This window comes from Schistocerca nitens, chromosome 11 (genome assembly GCF_023898315.1).
Source record: "Schistocerca nitens isolate TAMUIC-IGC-003100 chromosome 11, iqSchNite1.1, whole genome shotgun sequence".
Classification (NCBI taxonomy): Eukaryota; Metazoa; Arthropoda; class Insecta; order Orthoptera; family Acrididae; genus Schistocerca; species Schistocerca nitens.
The window spans coordinates 148713630-148730230 of NC_064624.1; the positions used below are offsets into that span (position 1 = coordinate 148713630).

Here is a 16601-nt window from a genome sequence, read left to right on the forward strand (position 1 = left end):
ATTTTTATTTTATTTTATTTTTTTTTGTTTTCGCACCATTACAGTAGTTTAAAATGCTTAAGGAAACGTCTTTGTCACAACAGAAGGGTAGTATCGAAAGAGGGCTGGCAGGAGTAGCGATATAAAAAGGAAAAAAAAAAAGAAGGGGAGCCAACAGCACCCGGTGCTCCCAGGCGGTCACCCATCCAAGTACTAACCGGGCCCGATGTTGCTTAACTTCGGTGATCGGACGAGAACCGGTGTATTTAACATGGTATGGCCGTTGGCGTACATATACTGTAGGCGCACGGCAGAATTCGCATTCGGCTCTTCTCCCAACACACAAAATGTTAGTTTTCGGCCGCATTTGACGAAAGCACCTCCTTCCGCAACAGCGAGTTCCTCGAGGACGGCGCGGAGTGCGCGCCCGACGTCCCAGCAGAACGACTGCCGAATTGGCGAGCGCGCCGTCGCGTGTGTGAGACGCACAGCTGCTCGTAGCACCTCCTGTCATTCGCTTGTCGCGTGCAACCTTCGACACTCGCGGAAGGCGTATCTCGTCCCTGGTGTCCAGGCGTATGCTCTGTGCGGGGTGTGGCAGTGTCGTGCTGGAGGGCGCCACTGGTAGCGATGTGAGCTTCCTCGCCTCGCTTCGCCTCACACCGGGTGTTTGCATAGTTGGCAGTGCATTCGCACCTTTCCTATCCCTGTCCCCGTACCGACTTGGCCCGACTTTGCTCGACTGCCGCTCGCTGCCGCTCGGGTCGTGGTCCATATGACGGCGCAAGCACGACAAACGTCTGCGGGACTAGACGACGCGACTAAGGAATAAATTTATGATTACAAATCAAATTTGGAACTGTACAGTGCAGCACAACAATAGGCGCTGACGCATTTCAGGGCAGATTCGTACTGTTTTATCGTTTTCAAAGACTTCCCGGCAAACTTCGTTAGCACATTCTCCCTCAAACTGAGTTAATTACCGCATTATCGTACCGTTGCATTACTTTAAAATGCTTAAGAAAGCATCTTTGTCATAACAGAAAGGTAGTATGAAACGACTGCTGGCAGGATGGCGGCTTAAAAAGGAAAAAATGCAGGGGAGCCAAAAGTACCATTTTTATTGGTTCATTTTTATTTTATTTTATTTTTTTTTGTTTTCGCACCATTACAGTAGTTTAAAATGCTTAAGGAAACGTCTTTGTCACAACAGAAGGGTAGTATCGAAAGAGGGCTGGCAGGAGTAGCGATATAAAAAGGAAAAAAAAAAAGAAGGGGAGCCAACAGCACCCGGTGCTCCCAGGCGGTCACCCATCCAAGTACTAACCGGGCCCGATGTTGCTTAACTTCGGTGATCGGACGAGAACCGGTGTATTTAACATGGTATGGCCGTTGGCGTACATATACTGTAGGCGCACGGCAGAATTCGCATTCGGCTCTTCTCCCAACACACAAAATGTTAGTTTTCGGCCGCATTTGACGAAAGCACCTCCTTCCGCAACAGCGAGTTCCTCGAGGACGGCGCGGAGTGCGCGCCCGACGTCCCAGCAGAACGATTGCCGAATTGGCGAGCGCGCCGTCGCGTGTGTGAGACGCACAGCTGCTCGTAGCACCTCCTGTCATTCGCTTGTCGCGTGCAACCTTCGACACTCGCGGAAGGCGTATCTCGTCCCTGGTGTCCAGGCGTATGCTCTGTGCGGGGTGTGGCAGTGTCGTGCTGGAGGGCGCCACTGGTAGCGATGTGAGCTTCCTCGCCTCGCTTCGCCTCACACCGGGTGTTTGCATAGTTGGCAGTGCATTCGCACCTTTCCTATCCCTGTCCCCGTACCGACTTGGCCCGACTTTGCTCGACTGCCGCTCGCTGCCGCTCGGGTCGTGGTCCATATGACGGCGCAAGCACGACAAACGTCTGCGGGACTAGACGACGCGACTAAGGAATAAATTTATGATTACAAATCAAATTTGGAACTGTACAGTGCAGCACAACAATAGGCGCTGACGCATTTCAGGGCAGATTCGTACTGTTTTATCGTTTTCAAAGACTTCCCGGCAAACTTCGTTAGCACATTCTCCCTCAAACTGAGTTAATTACCGCATTATCGTACCGTTGCATTACTTTAAAATGCTTAAGAAAGCATCTTTGTCATAACAGAAAGGTAGTATGAAACGACTGCTGGCAGGATGGCGGCTTAAAAAGGAAAAAATGCAGGGGAGCCAAAAGTACCATTTTTATTGGTTCATTTTTATTTTATTTTATTTTTTTTTGTTTTCGCACCATTACAGTAGTTTAAAATGCTTAAGGAAACGTCTTTGTCACAACAGAAGGGTAGTATCGAAAGAGGGCTGGCAGGAGTAGCGATATAAAAAGGAAAAAAAAAAAGAAGGGGAGCCAACAGCACCCGGTGCTCCCAGGCGGTCACCCATCCAAGTACTAACCGGGCCCGATGTTGCTTAACTTCGGTGATCGGACGAGAACCGGTGTATTTAACATGGTATGGCCGTTGGCGTACATATACTGTAGGCGCACGGCAGAATTCGCATTCGGCTCTTCTCCCAACACACAAAATGTTAGTTTTCGGCCGCATTTGACGAAAGCACCTCCTTCCGCAACAGCGAGTTCCTCGAGGACGGCGCGGAGTGCGCGCCCGACGTCCCAGCAGAACGATTGCCGAATTGGCGAGCGCGCCGTCGCGTGTGTGAGACGCACAGCTGCTCGTAGCACCTCCTGTCATTCGCTTGTCGCGTGCAACCTTCGACACTCGCGGAAGGCGTATCTCGTCCCTGGTGTCCAGGCGTATGCTCTGTGCGGGGTGTGGCAGTGTCGTGCTGGAGGGCGCCACTGGTAGCGATGTGAGCTTCCTCGCCTCGCTTCGCCTCACACCGGGTGTTTGCATAGTTGGCAGTGCATTCGCACCTTTCCTATCCCTGTCCCCGTACCGACTTGGCCCGACTTTGCTCGACTGCCGCTCGCTGCCGCTCGGGTCGTGGTCCATATGACGGCGCAAGCACGACAAACGTCTGCGGGACTAGACGACGCGACTAAGGAATAAATTTATGATTACAAATCAAATTTGGAACTGTACAGTGCAGCACAACAATAGGCGCTGACGCATTTCAGGGCAGATTCGTACTGTTTTATCGTTTTCAAAGACTTCCCGGCAAACTTCGTTAGCACATTCTCCCTCAAACTGAGTTAATTACCGCATTATCGTACCGTTGCATTACTTTAAAATGCTTAAGAAAGCATCTTTGTCATAACAGAAAGGTAGTATGAAACGACTGCTGGCAGGATGGCGGCTTAAAAAGGAAAAAATGCAGGGGAGCCAAAAGTACCATTTTTATTGGTTCATTTTTATTTTATTTTATTTTTTTTTGTTTTCGCACCATTACAGTAGTTTAAAATGCTTAAGGAAACGTCTTTGTCACAACAGAAGGGTAGTATCGAAAGAGGGCTGGCAGGAGTAGCGATATAAAAAGGAAAAAAAAAAAGAAGGGGAGCCAACAGCACCCGGTGCTCCCAGGCGGTCACCCATCCAAGTACTAACCGGGCCCGATGTTGCTTAACTTCGGTGATCGGACGAGAACCGGTGTATTTAACATGGTATGGCCGTTGGCGTACATATACTGTAGGCGCACGGCAGAATTCGCATTCGGCTCTTCTCCCAACACACAAAATGTTAGTTTTCGGCCGCATTTGACGAAAGCACCTCCTTCCGCAACAGCGAGTTCCTCGAGGACGGCGCGGAGTGCGCGCCCGACGTCCCAGCAGAACGATTGCCGAATTGGCGAGCGCGCCGTCGCGTGTGTGAGACGCACAGCTGCTCGTAGCACCTCCTGTCATTCGCTTGTCGCGTGCAACCTTCGACACTCGCGGAAGGCGTATCTCGTCCCTGGTGTCCAGGCGTATGCTCTGTGCGGGGTGTGGCAGTGTCGTGCTGGAGGGCGCCACTGGTAGCGATGTGAGCTTCCTCGCCTCGCTTCGCCTCACACCGGGTGTTTGCATAGTTGGCAGTGCATTCGCACCTTTCCTATCCCTGTCCCCGTACCGACTTGGCCCGACTTTGCTCGACTGCCGCTCGCTGCCGCTCGGGTCGTGGTCCATATGACGGCGCAAGCACGACAAACGTCTGCGGGACTAGACGACGCGACTAAGGAATAAATTTATGATTACAAATCAAATTTGGAACTGTACAGTGCAGCACAACAATAGGCGCTGACGCATTTCAGGGCAGATTCGTACTGTTTTATCGTTTTCAAAGACTTCCCGGCAAACTTCGTTAGCACATTCTCCCTCAAACTGAGTTAATTACCGCATTATCGTACCGTTGCATTACTTTAAAATGCTTAAGAAAGCATCTTTGTCATAACAGAAAGGTAGTATGAAACGACTGCTGGCAGGATGGCGGCTTAAAAAGGAAAAAATGCAGGGGAGCCAAAAGTACCATTTTTATTGGTTCATTTTTATTTTATTTTATTTTTTTTTGTTTTCGCACCATTACAGTAGTTTAAAATGCTTAAGGAAACGTCTTTGTCACAACAGAAGGGTAGTATCGAAAGAGGGCTGGCAGGAGTAGCGATATAAAAAGGAAAAAAAAAAAGAAGGGGAGCCAACAGCACCCGGTGCTCCCAGGCGGTCACCCATCCAAGTACTAACCGGGCCCGATGTTGCTTAACTTCGGTGATCGGACGAGAACCGGTGTATTTAACATGGTATGGCCGTTGGCGTACATATACTGTAGGCGCACGGCAGAATTCGCATTCGGCTCTTCTCCCAACACACAAAATGTTAGTTTTCGGCCGCATTTGACGAAAGCACCTCCTTCCGCAACAGCGAGTTCCTCGAGGACGGCGCGGAGTGCGCGCCCGACGTCCCAGCAGAACGATTGCCGAATTGGCGAGCGCGCCGTCGCGTGTGTGAGACGCACAGCTGCTCGTAGCACCTCCTGTCATTCGCTTGTCGCGTGCAACCTTCGACACTCGCGGAAGGCGTATCTCGTCCCTGGTGTCCAGGCGTATGCTCTGTGCGGGGTGTGGCAGTGTCGTGCTGGAGGGCGCCACTGGTAGCGATGTGAGCTTCCTCGCCTCGCTTCGCCTCACACCGGGTGTTTGCATAGTTGGCAGTGCATTCGCACCTTTCCTATCCCTGTCCCCGTACCGACTTGGCCCGACTTTGCTCGACTGCCGCTCGCTGCCGCTCGGGTCGTGGTCCATATGACGGCGCAAGCACGACAAACGTCTGCGGGACTAGACGACGCGACTAAGGAATAAATTTATGATTACAAATCAAATTTGGAACTGTACAGTGCAGCACAACAATAGGCGCTGACGCATTTCAGGGCAGATTCGTACTGTTTTATCGTTTTCAAAGACTTCCCGGCAAACTTCGTTAGCACATTCTCCCTCAAACTGAGTTAATTACCGCATTATCGTACCGTTGCATTACTTTAAAATGCTTAAGAAAGCATCTTTGTCATAACAGAAAGGTAGTATGAAACGACTGCTGGCAGGATGGCGGCTTAAAAAGGAAAAAATGCAGGGGAGCCAAAAGTACCATTTTTATTGGTTCATTTTTATTTTATTTTATTTTTTTTTGTTTTCGCACCATTACAGTAGTTTAAAATGCTTAAGGAAACGTCTTTGTCACAACAGAAGGGTAGTATCGAAAGAGGGCTGGCAGGAGTAGCGATATAAAAAGGAAAAAAAAAAAGAAGGGGAGCCAACAGCACCCGGTGCTCCCAGGCGGTCACCCATCCAAGTACTAACCGGGCCCGATGTTGCTTAACTTCGGTGATCGGACGAGAACCGGTGTATTTAACATGGTATGGCCGTTGGCGTACATATACTGTAGGCGCACGGCAGAATTCGCATTCGGCTCTTCTCCCAACACACAAAATGTTAGTTTTCGGCCGCATTTGACGAAAGCACCTCCTTCCGCAACAGCGAGTTCCTCGAGGACGGCGCGGAGTGCGCGCCCGACGTCCCAGCAGAACGATTGCCGAATTGGCGAGCGCGCCGTCGCGTGTGTGAGACGCACAGCTGCTCGTAGCACCTCCTGTCATTCGCTTGTCGCGTGCAACCTTCGACACTCGCGGAAGGCGTATCTCGTCCCTGGTGTCCAGGCGTATGCTCTGTGCGGGGTGTGGCAGTGTCGTGCTGGAGGGCGCCACTGGTAGCGATGTGAGCTTCCTCGCCTCGCTTCGCCTCACACCGGGTGTTTGCATAGTTGGCAGTGCATTCGCACCTTTCCTATCCCTGTCCCCGTACCGACTTGGCCCGACTTTGCTCGACTGCCGCTCGCTGCCGCTCGGGTCGTGGTCCATATGACGGCGCAAGCACGACAAACGTCTGCGGGACTAGACGACGCGACTAAGGAATAAATTTATGATTACAAATCAAATTTGGAACTGTACAGTGCAGCACAACAATAGGCGCTGACGCATTTCAGGGCAGATTCGTACTGTTTTATCGTTTTCAAAGACTTCCCGGCAAACTTCGTTAGCACATTCTCCCTCAAACTGAGTTAATTACCGCATTATCGTACCGTTGCATTACTTTAAAATGCTTAAGAAAGCATCTTTGTCATAACAGAAAGGTAGTATGAAACGACTGCTGGCAGGATGGCGGCTTAAAAAGGAAAAAATGCAGGGGAGCCAAAAGTACCATTTTTATTGGTTCATTTTTATTTTATTTTATTTTTTTTTGTTTTCGCACCATTACAGTAGTTTAAAATGCTTAAGGAAACGTCTTTGTCACAACAGAAGGGTAGTATCGAAAGAGGGCTGGCAGGAGTAGCGATATAAAAAGGAAAAAAAAAAAGAAGGGGAGCCAACAGCACCCGGTGCTCCCAGGCGGTCACCCATCCAAGTACTAACCGGGCCCGATGTTGCTTAACTTCGGTGATCGGACGAGAACCGGTGTATTTAACATGGTATGGCCGTTGGCGTACATATACTGTAGGCGCACGGCAGAATTCGCATTCGGCTCTTCTCCCAACACACAAAATGTTAGTTTTCGGCCGCATTTGACGAAAGCACCTCCTTCCGCAACAGCGAGTTCCTCGAGGACGGCGCGGAGTGCGCGCCCGACGTCCCAGCAGAACGATTGCCGAATTGGCGAGCGCGCCGTCGCGTGTGTGAGACGCACAGCTGCTCGTAGCACCTCCTGTCATTCGCTTGTCGCGTGCAACCTTCGACACTCGCGGAAGGCGTATCTCGTCCCTGGTGTCCAGGCGTATGCTCTGTGCGGGGTGTGGCAGTGTCGTGCTGGAGGGCGCCACTGGTAGCGATGTGAGCTTCCTCGCCTCGCTTCGCCTCACACCGGGTGTTTGCATAGTTGGCAGTGCATTCGCACCTTTCCTATCCCTGTCCCCGTACCGACTTGGCCCGACTTTGCTCGACTGCCGCTCGCTGCCGCTCGGGTCGTGGTCCATATGACGGCGCAAGCACGACAAACGTCTGCGGGACTAGACGACGCGACTAAGGAATAAATTTATGATTACAAATCAAATTTGGAACTGTACAGTGCAGCACAACAATAGGCGCTGACGCATTTCAGGGCAGATTCGTACTGTTTTATCGTTTTCAAAGACTTCCCGGCAAACTTCGTTAGCACATTCTCCCTCAAACTGAGTTAATTACCGCATTATCGTACCGTTGCATTACTTTAAAATGCTTAAGAAAGCATCTTTGTCATAACAGAAAGGTAGTATGAAACGACTGCTGGCAGGATGGCGGCTTAAAAAGGAAAAAATGCAGGGGAGCCAAAAGTACCATTTTTATTGGTTCATTTTTATTTTATTTTATTTTTTTTTGTTTTCGCACCATTACAGTAGTTTAAAATGCTTAAGGAAACGTCTTTGTCACAACAGAAGGGTAGTATCGAAAGAGGGCTGGCAGGAGTAGCGATATAAAAAGGAAAAAAAAAAAGAAGGGGAGCCAACAGCACCCGGTGCTCCCAGGCGGTCACCCATCCAAGTACTAACCGGGCCCGATGTTGCTTAACTTCGGTGATCGGACGAGAACCGGTGTATTTAACATGGTATGGCCGTTGGCGTACATATACTGTAGGCGCACGGCAGAATTCGCATTCGGCTCTTCTCCCAACACACAAAATGTTAGTTTTCGGCCGCATTTGACGAAAGCACCTCCTTCCGCAACAGCGAGTTCCTCGAGGACGGCGCGGAGTGCGCGCCCGACGTCCCAGCAGAACGATTGCCGAATTGGCGAGCGCGCCGTCGCGTGTGTGAGACGCACAGCTGCTCGTAGCACCTCCTGTCATTCGCTTGTCGCGTGCAACCTTCGACACTCGCGGAAGGCGTATCTCGTCCCTGGTGTCCAGGCGTATGCTCTGTGCGGGGTGTGGCAGTGTCGTGCTGGAGGGCGCCACTGGTAGCGATGTGAGCTTCCTCGCCTCGCTTCGCCTCACACCGGGTGTTTGCATAGTTGGCAGTGCATTCGCACCTTTCCTATCCCTGTCCCCGTACCGACTTGGCCCGACTTTGCTCGACTGCCGCTCGCTGCCGCTCGGGTCGTGGTCCATATGACGGCGCAAGCACGACAAACGTCTGCGGGACTAGACGACGCGACTAAGGAATAAATTTATGATTACAAATCAAATTTGGAACTGTACAGTGCAGCACAACAATAGGCGCTGACGCATTTCAGGGCAGATTCGTACTGTTTTATCGTTTTCAAAGACTTCCCGGCAAACTTCGTTAGCACATTCTCCCTCAAACTGAGTTAATTACCGCATTATCGTACCGTTGCATTACTTTAAAATGCTTAAGAAAGCATCTTTGTCATAACAGAAAGGTAGTATGAAACGACTGCTGGCAGGATGGCGGCTTAAAAAGGAAAAAATGCAGGGGAGCCAAAAGTACCATTTTTATTGGTTCATTTTTATTTTATTTTATTTTTTTTTGTTTTCGCACCATTACAGTAGTTTAAAATGCTTAAGGAAACGTCTTTGTCACAACAGAAGGGTAGTATCGAAAGAGGGCTGGCAGGAGTAGCGATATAAAAAGGAAAAAAAAAAAGAAGGGGAGCCAACAGCACCCGGTGCTCCCAGGCGGTCACCCATCCAAGTACTAACCGGGCCCGATGTTGCTTAACTTCGGTGATCGGACGAGAACCGGTGTATTTAACATGGTATGGCCGTTGGCGTACATATACTGTAGGCGCACGGCAGAATTCGCATTCGGCTCTTCTCCCAACACACAAAATGTTAGTTTTCGGCCGCATTTGACGAAAGCACCTCCTTCCGCAACAGCGAGTTCCTCGAGGACGGCGCGGAGTGCGCGCCCGACGTCCCAGCAGAACGATTGCCGAATTGGCGAGCGCGCCGTCGCGTGTGTGAGACGCACAGCTGCTCGTAGCACCTCCTGTCATTCGCTTGTCGCGTGCAACCTTCGACACTCGCGGAAGGCGTATCTCGTCCCTGGTGTCCAGGCGTATGCTCTGTGCGGGGTGTGGCAGTGTCGTGCTGGAGGGCGCCACTGGTAGCGATGTGAGCTTCCTCGCCTCGCTTCGCCTCACACCGGGTGTTTGCATAGTTGGCAGTGCATTCGCACCTTTCCTATCCCTGTCCCCGTACCGACTTGGCCCGACTTTGCTCGACTGCCGCTCGCTGCCGCTCGGGTCGTGGTCCATATGACGGCGCAAGCACGACAAACGTCTGCGGGACTAGACGACGCGACTAAGGAATAAATTTATGATTACAAATCAAATTTGGAACTGTACAGTGCAGCACAACAATAGGCGCTGACGCATTTCAGGGCAGATTCGTACTGTTTTATCGTTTTCAAAGACTTCCCGGCAAACTTCGTTAGCACATTCTCCCTCAAACTGAGTTAATTACCGCATTATCGTACCGTTGCATTACTTTAAAATGCTTAAGAAAGCATCTTTGTCATAACAGAAAGGTAGTATGAAACGACTGCTGGCAGGATGGCGGCTTAAAAAGGAAAAAATGCAGGGGAGCCAAAAGTACCATTTTTATTGGTTCATTTTTATTTTATTTTATTTTTTTTTGTTTTCGCACCATTACAGTAGTTTAAAATGCTTAAGGAAACGTCTTTGTCACAACAGAAGGGTAGTATCGAAAGAGGGCTGGCAGGAGTAGCGATATAAAAAGGAAAAAAAAAAAGAAGGGGAGCCAACAGCACCCGGTGCTCCCAGGCGGTCACCCATCCAAGTACTAACCGGGCCCGATGTTGCTTAACTTCGGTGATCGGACGAGAACCGGTGTATTTAACATGGTATGGCCGTTGGCGTACATATACTGTAGGCGCACGGCAGAATTCGCATTCGGCTCTTCTCCCAACACACAAAATGTTAGTTTTCGGCCGCATTTGACGAAAGCACCTCCTTCCGCAACAGCGAGTTCCTCGAGGACGGCGCGGAGTGCGCGCCCGACGTCCCAGCAGAACGATTGCCGAATTGGCGAGCGCGCCGTCGCGTGTGTGAGACGCACAGCTGCTCGTAGCACCTCCTGTCATTCGCTTGTCGCGTGCAACCTTCGACACTCGCGGAAGGCGTATCTCGTCCCTGGTGTCCAGGCGTATGCTCTGTGCGGGGTGTGGCAGTGTCGTGCTGGAGGGCGCCACTGGTAGCGATGTGAGCTTCCTCGCCTCGCTTCGCCTCACACCGGGTGTTTGCATAGTTGGCAGTGCATTCGCACCTTTCCTATCCCTGTCCCCGTACCGACTTGGCCCGACTTTGCTCGACTGCCGCTCGCTGCCGCTCGGGTCGTGGTCCATATGACGGCGCAAGCACGACAAACGTCTGCGGGACTAGACGACGCGACTAAGGAATAAATTTATGATTACAAATCAAATTTGGAACTGTACAGTGCAGCACAACAATAGGCGCTGACGCATTTCAGGGCAGATTCGTACTGTTTTATCGTTTTCAAAGACTTCCCGGCAAACTTCGTTAGCACATTCTCCCTCAAACTGAGTTAATTACCGCATTATCGTACCGTTGCATTACTTTAAAATGCTTAAGAAAGCATCTTTGTCATAACAGAAAGGTAGTATGAAACGACTGCTGGCAGGATGGCGGCTTAAAAAGGAAAAAATGCAGGGGAGCCAAAAGTACCATTTTTATTGGTTCATTTTTATTTTATTTTATTTTTTTTTTGTTTTCGCACCATTACAGTAGTTTAAAATGCTTAAGGAAACGTCTTTGTCACAACAGAAGGGTAGTATCGAAAGAGGGCTGGCAGGAGTAGCGATATAAAAAGGAAAAAAAAAAAGAAGGGGAGCCAACAGCACCCGGTGCTCCCAGGCGGTCACCCATCCAAGTACTAACCGGGCCCGATGTTGCTTAACTTCGGTGATCGGACGAGAACCGGTGTATTTAACATGGTATGGCCGTTGGCGTACATATACTGTAGGCGCACGGCAGAATTCGCATTCGGCTCTTCTCCCAACACACAAAATGTTAGTTTTCGGCCGCATTTGACGAAAGCACCTCCTTCCGCAACAGCGAGTTCCTCGAGGACGGCGCGGAGTGCGCGCCCGACGTCCCAGCAGAACGATTGCCGAATTGGCGAGCGCGCCGTCGCGTGTGTGAGACGCACAGCTGCTCGTAGCACCTCCTGTCATTCGCTTGTCGCGTGCAACCTTCGACACTCGCGGAAGGCGTATCTCGTCCCTGGTGTCCAGGCGTATGCTCTGTGCGGGGTGTGGCAGTGTCGTGCTGGAGGGCGCCACTGGTAGCGATGTGAGCTTCCTCGCCTCGCTTCGCCTCACACCGGGTGTTTGCATAGTTGGCAGTGCATTCGCACCTTTCCTATCCCTGTCCCCGTACCGACTTGGCCCGACTTTGCTCGACTGCCGCTCGCTGCCGCTCGGGTCGTGGTCCATATGACGGCGCAAGCACGACAAACGTCTGCGGGACTAGACGACGCGACTAAGGAATAAATTTATGATTACAAATCAAATTTGGAACTGTACAGTGCAGCACAACAATAGGCGCTGACGCATTTCAGGGCAGATTCGTACTGTTTTATCGTTTTCAAAGACTTCCCGGCAAACTTCGTTAGCACATTCTCCCTCAAACTGAGTTAATTACCGCATTATCGTACCGTTGCATTACTTTAAAATGCTTAAGAAAGCATCTTTGTCATAACAGAAAGGTAGTATGAAACGACTGCTGGCAGGATGGCGGCTTAAAAAGGAAAAAATGCAGGGGAGCCAAAAGTACCATTTTTATTGGTTCATTTTTATTTTATTTTATTTTTTTTTGTTTTCGCACCATTACAGTAGTTTAAAATGCTTAAGGAAACGTCTTTGTCACAACAGAAGGGTAGTATCGAAAGAGGGCTGGCAGGAGTAGCGATATAAAAAGGAAAAAAAAAAAGAAGGGGAGCCAACAGCACCCGGTGCTCCCAGGCGGTCACCCATCCAAGTACTAACCGGGCCCGATGTTGCTTAACTTCGGTGATCGGACGAGAACCGGTGTATTTAACATGGTATGGCCGTTGGCGTACATATACTGTAGGCGCACGGCAGAATTCGCATTCGGCTCTTCTCCCAACACACAAAATGTTAGTTTTCGGCCGCATTTGACGAAAGCACCTCCTTCCGCAACAGCGAGTTCCTCGAGGACGGCGCGGAGTGCACGCCCGACGTCCCAGCAGAACGATTGCCGAATTGGCGAGCGCGCCGTCGCGTGTGTGAGACGCACAGCTGCTCGTAGCACCTCCTGTCATTCGCTTGTCGCGTGCAACCTTCGACACTCGCGGAAGGCGTATCTCGTCCCTGGTGTCCAGGCGTATGCTCTGTGCGGGGTGTGGCAGTGTCGTGCTGGAGGGCGCCACTGGTAGCGATGTGAGCTTCCTCGCCTCGCTTCGCCTCACACCGGGTGTTTGCATAGTTGGCAGTGCATTCGCACCTTTCCTATCCCTGTCCCCGTACCGACTTGGCCCGACTTTGCTCGACTGCCGCTCGCTGCCGCTCGGGTCGTGGTCCATATGACGGCGCAAGCACGACAAACGTCTGCGGGACTAGACGACGCGACTAAGGAATAAATTTATGATTACAAATCAAATTTGGAACTGTACAGTGCAGCACAACAATAGGCGCTGACGCATTTCAGGGCAGATTCGTACTGTTTTATCGTTTTCAAAGACTTCCCGGCAAACTTCGTTAGCACATTCTCCCTCAAACTGAGTTAATTACCGCATTATCGTACCGTTGCATTACTTTAAAATGCTTAAGAAAGCATCTTTGTCATAACAGAAAGGTAGTATGAAACGACTGCTGGCAGGATGGCGGCTTAAAAAGGAAAAAATGCAGGGGAGCCAAAAGTACCATTTTTATTGGTTCATTTTTATTTTATTTTATTTTTTTTTTGTTTTCGCACCATTACAGTAGTTTAAAATGCTTAAGGAAACGTCTTTGTCACAACAGAAGGGTAGTATCGAAAGAGGGCTGGCAGGAGTAGCGATATAAAAAGGAAAAAAAAAAAGAAGGGGAGCCAACAGCACCCGGTGCTCCCAGGCGGTCACCCATCCAAGTACTAACCGGGCCCGATGTTGCTTAACTTCGGTGATCGGACGAGAACCGGTGTATTTAACATGGTATGGCCGTTGGCGTACATATACTGTAGGCGCACGGCAGAATTCGCATTCGGCTCTTCTCCCAACACACAAAATGTTAGTTTTCGGCCGCATTTGACGAAAGCACCTCCTTCCGCAACAGCGAGTTCCTCGAGGACGGCGCGGAGTGCGCGCCCGACGTCCCAGCAGAACGATTGCCGAATTGGCGAGCGCGCCGTCGCGTGTGTGAGACGCACAGCTGCTCGTAGCACCTCCTGTCATTCGCTTGTCGCGTGCAACCTTCGACACTCGCGGAAGGCGTATCTCGTCCCTGGTGTCCAGGCGTATGCTCTGTGCGGGGTGTGGCAGTGTCGTGCTGGAGGGCGCCACTGGTAGCGATGTGAGCTTCCTCGCCTCGCTTCGCCTCACACCGGGTGTTTGCATAGTTGGCAGTGCATTCGCACCTTTCCTATCCCTGTCCCCGTACCGACTTGGCCCGACTTTGCTCGACTGCCGCTCGCTGCCGCTCGGGTCGTGGTCCATATGACGGCGCAAGCACGACAAACGTCTGCGGGACTAGACGACGCGACTAAGGAATAAATTTATGATTACAAATCAAATTTGGAACTGTACAGTGCAGCACAACAATAGGCGCTGACGCATTTCAGGGCAGATTCGTACTGTTTTATCGTTTTCAAAGACTTCCCGGCAAACTTCGTTAGCACATTCTCCCTCAAACTGAGTTAATTACCGCATTATCGTACCGTTGCATTACTTTAAAATGCTTAAGAAAGCATCTTTGTCATAACAGAAAGGTAGTATGAAACGACTGCTGGCAGGATGGCGGCTTAAAAAGGAAAAAATGCAGGGGAGCCAAAAGTACCATTTTTATTGGTTCATTTTTATTTTATTTTATTTTTTTTTGTTTTCGCACCATTACAGTAGTTTAAAATGCTTAAGGAAACGTCTTTGTCACAACAGAAGGGTAGTATCGAAAGAGGGCTGGCAGGAGTAGCGATATAAAAAGGAAAAAAAAAAAGAAGGGGAGCCAACAGCACCCGGTGCTCCCAGGCGGTCACCCATCCAAGTACTAACCGGGCCCGATGTTGCTTAACTTCGGTGATCGGACGAGAACCGGTGTATTTAACATGGTATGGCCGTTGGCGTACATATACTGTAGGCGCACGGCAGAATTCGCATTCGGCTCTTCTCCCAACACACAAAATGTTAGTTTTCGGCCGCATTTGACGAAAGCACCTCCTTCCGCAACAGCGAGTTCCTCGAGGACGGCGCGGAGTGCACGCCCGACGTCCCAGCAGAACGATTGCCGAATTGGCGAGCGCGCCGTCGCGTGTGTGAGACGCACAGCTGCTCGTAGCACCTCCTGTCATTCGCTTGTCGCGTGCAACCTTCGACACTCGCGGAAGGCGTATCTCGTCCCTGGTGTCCAGGCGTATGCTCTGTGCGGGGTGTGGCAGTGTCGTGCTGGAGGGCGCCACTGGTAGCGATGTGAGCTTCCTCGCCTCGCTTCGCCTCACACCGGGTGTTTGCATAGTTGGCAGTGCATTCGCACCTTTCCTATCCCTGTCCCCGTACCGACTTGGCCCGACTTTGCTCGACTGCCGCTCGCTGCCGCTCGGGTCGTGGTCCATATGACGGCGCAAGCACGACAAACGTCTGCGGGACTAGACGACGCGACTAAGGAATAAATTTATGATTACAAATCAAATTTGGAACTGTACAGTGCAGCACAACAATAGGCGCTGACGCATTTCAGGGCAGATTCGTACTGTTTTATCGTTTTCAAAGACTTCCCGGCAAACTTCGTTAGCACATTCTCCCTCAAACTGAGTTAATTACCGCATTATCGTACCGTTGCATTACTTTAAAATGCTTAAGAAAGCATCTTTGTCATAACAGAAAGGTAGTATGAAACGACTGCTGGCAGGATGGCGGCTTAAAAAGGAAAAAATGCAGGGGAGCCAAAAGTACCATTTTTATTGGTTCATTTTTATTTTATTTTATTTTTTTTTTGTTTTCGCACCATTACAGTAGTTTAAAATGCTTAAGGAAACGTCTTTGTCACAACAGAAGGGTAGTATCGAAAGAGGGCTGGCAGGAGTAGCGATATAAAAAGGAAAAAAAAAAAGAAGGGGAGCCAACAGCACCCGGTGCTCCCAGGCGGTCACCCATCCAAGTACTAACCGGGCCCGATGTTGCTTAACTTCGGTGATCGGACGAGAACCGGTGTATTTAACATGGTATGGCCGTTGGCGTACATATACTGTAGGCGCACGGCAGAATTCGCATTCGGCTCTTCTCCCAACACACAAAATGTTAGTTTTCGGCCGCATTTGACGAAAGCACCTCCTTCCGCAACAGCGAGTTCCTCGAGGACGGCGCGGAGTGCGCGCCCGACGTCCCAGCAGAACGATTGCCGAATTGGCGAGCGCGCCGTCGCGTGTGTGAGACGCACAGCTGCTCGTAGCACCTCCTGTCATTCGCTTGTCGCGTGCAACCTTCGACACTCGCGGAAGGCGTATCTCGTCCCTGGTGTCCAGGCGTATGCTCTGTGCGGGGTGTGGCAGTGTCGTGCTGGAGGGCGCCACTGGTAGCGATGTGAGCTTCCTCGCCTCGCTTCGCCTCACACCGGGTGTTTGCATAGTTGGCAGTGCATTCGCACCTTTCCTATCCCTGTCCCCGTACCGACTTGGCCCGACTTTGCTCGACTGCCGCTCGCTGCCGCTCGGGTCGTGGTCCATATGACGGCGCAAGCACGACAAACGTCTGCGGGACTAGACGACGCGACTAAGGAATAAATTTATGATTACAAATCAAATTTGGAACTGTACAGTGCAGCACAACAATAGGCGCTGACGCATTTCAGGGCAGATTCGTACTGTTTTATCGTTTTCAAAGACTTCCCGGCAAACTTCGTTAGCACATTCTCCCTCAAACTGAGTTAATTACCGCATTATCGTACCGTTGCATTACTTTAAAATGCTTAAGAAAGCATCTTTGTCATAACAGAAAGGTAGTATGAAACGACTGCTGGCAGGATGGCGGCTTAAAAAGGAAAA

At 50.6% G+C, this 16601-nt stretch overlaps 15 non-coding genes across 15 annotated transcripts; all 15 read right to left on the minus strand.

Annotated features, from left to right (window-relative positions):
• Positions 1 to 148: 148 nt before the first annotated feature.
• LOC126214522 (5S ribosomal RNA) lies at positions 149 to 267 on the minus strand. The gene has a single exon (XR_007541973.1). It is a non-coding gene; the product is annotated as a 5S ribosomal RNA (ribosomal RNA).
• A 990-nt stretch (positions 268 to 1257) lies between these two features.
• Positions 1258 to 1376, minus strand: LOC126214523 (5S ribosomal RNA). The gene has a single exon (XR_007541974.1). It is a non-coding gene; the product is annotated as a 5S ribosomal RNA (ribosomal RNA).
• Positions 1377 to 2366: 990 nt separating this feature from the next.
• On the minus strand, positions 2367 to 2485 carry LOC126214524 (5S ribosomal RNA). The gene has a single exon (XR_007541975.1). It is a non-coding gene; the product is annotated as a 5S ribosomal RNA (ribosomal RNA).
• Positions 2486 to 3475: 990 nt separating this feature from the next.
• LOC126214527 (5S ribosomal RNA) lies at positions 3476 to 3594 on the minus strand. The gene has a single exon (XR_007541977.1). It is a non-coding gene; the product is annotated as a 5S ribosomal RNA (ribosomal RNA).
• Positions 3595 to 4584: 990 nt separating this feature from the next.
• On the minus strand, positions 4585 to 4703 carry LOC126214528 (5S ribosomal RNA). The gene has a single exon (XR_007541978.1). It is a non-coding gene; the product is annotated as a 5S ribosomal RNA (ribosomal RNA).
• Positions 4704 to 5693: 990 nt separating this feature from the next.
• On the minus strand, positions 5694 to 5812 carry LOC126214529 (5S ribosomal RNA). Its single transcript, XR_007541979.1, has one exon. It is a non-coding gene; the product is annotated as a 5S ribosomal RNA (ribosomal RNA).
• A 990-nt stretch (positions 5813 to 6802) lies between these two features.
• LOC126214530 (5S ribosomal RNA) lies at positions 6803 to 6921 on the minus strand. The gene has a single exon (XR_007541980.1). It is a non-coding gene; the product is annotated as a 5S ribosomal RNA (ribosomal RNA).
• Positions 6922 to 7911: 990 nt separating this feature from the next.
• On the minus strand, positions 7912 to 8030 carry LOC126214531 (5S ribosomal RNA). Its single transcript, XR_007541981.1, has one exon. It is a non-coding gene; the product is annotated as a 5S ribosomal RNA (ribosomal RNA).
• Positions 8031 to 9020: 990 nt separating this feature from the next.
• On the minus strand, positions 9021 to 9139 carry LOC126214532 (5S ribosomal RNA). Its single transcript, XR_007541982.1, has one exon. It is a non-coding gene; the product is annotated as a 5S ribosomal RNA (ribosomal RNA).
• Positions 9140 to 10129: 990 nt separating this feature from the next.
• Positions 10130 to 10248, minus strand: LOC126214533 (5S ribosomal RNA). Its single transcript, XR_007541983.1, has one exon. It is a non-coding gene; the product is annotated as a 5S ribosomal RNA (ribosomal RNA).
• Positions 10249 to 11239: 991 nt separating this feature from the next.
• LOC126214534 (5S ribosomal RNA) lies at positions 11240 to 11358 on the minus strand. The gene has a single exon (XR_007541984.1). It is a non-coding gene; the product is annotated as a 5S ribosomal RNA (ribosomal RNA).
• Positions 11359 to 12348: 990 nt separating this feature from the next.
• LOC126214535 (5S ribosomal RNA) lies at positions 12349 to 12467 on the minus strand. The gene has a single exon (XR_007541985.1). It is a non-coding gene; the product is annotated as a 5S ribosomal RNA (ribosomal RNA).
• A 991-nt stretch (positions 12468 to 13458) lies between these two features.
• On the minus strand, positions 13459 to 13577 carry LOC126214537 (5S ribosomal RNA). Its single transcript, XR_007541986.1, has one exon. It is a non-coding gene; the product is annotated as a 5S ribosomal RNA (ribosomal RNA).
• A 990-nt stretch (positions 13578 to 14567) lies between these two features.
• Positions 14568 to 14686, minus strand: LOC126214539 (5S ribosomal RNA). Its single transcript, XR_007541988.1, has one exon. It is a non-coding gene; the product is annotated as a 5S ribosomal RNA (ribosomal RNA).
• Positions 14687 to 15677: 991 nt separating this feature from the next.
• LOC126214540 (5S ribosomal RNA) lies at positions 15678 to 15796 on the minus strand. The gene has a single exon (XR_007541989.1). It is a non-coding gene; the product is annotated as a 5S ribosomal RNA (ribosomal RNA).
• Positions 15797 to 16601: the final 805 nt, after the last annotated feature.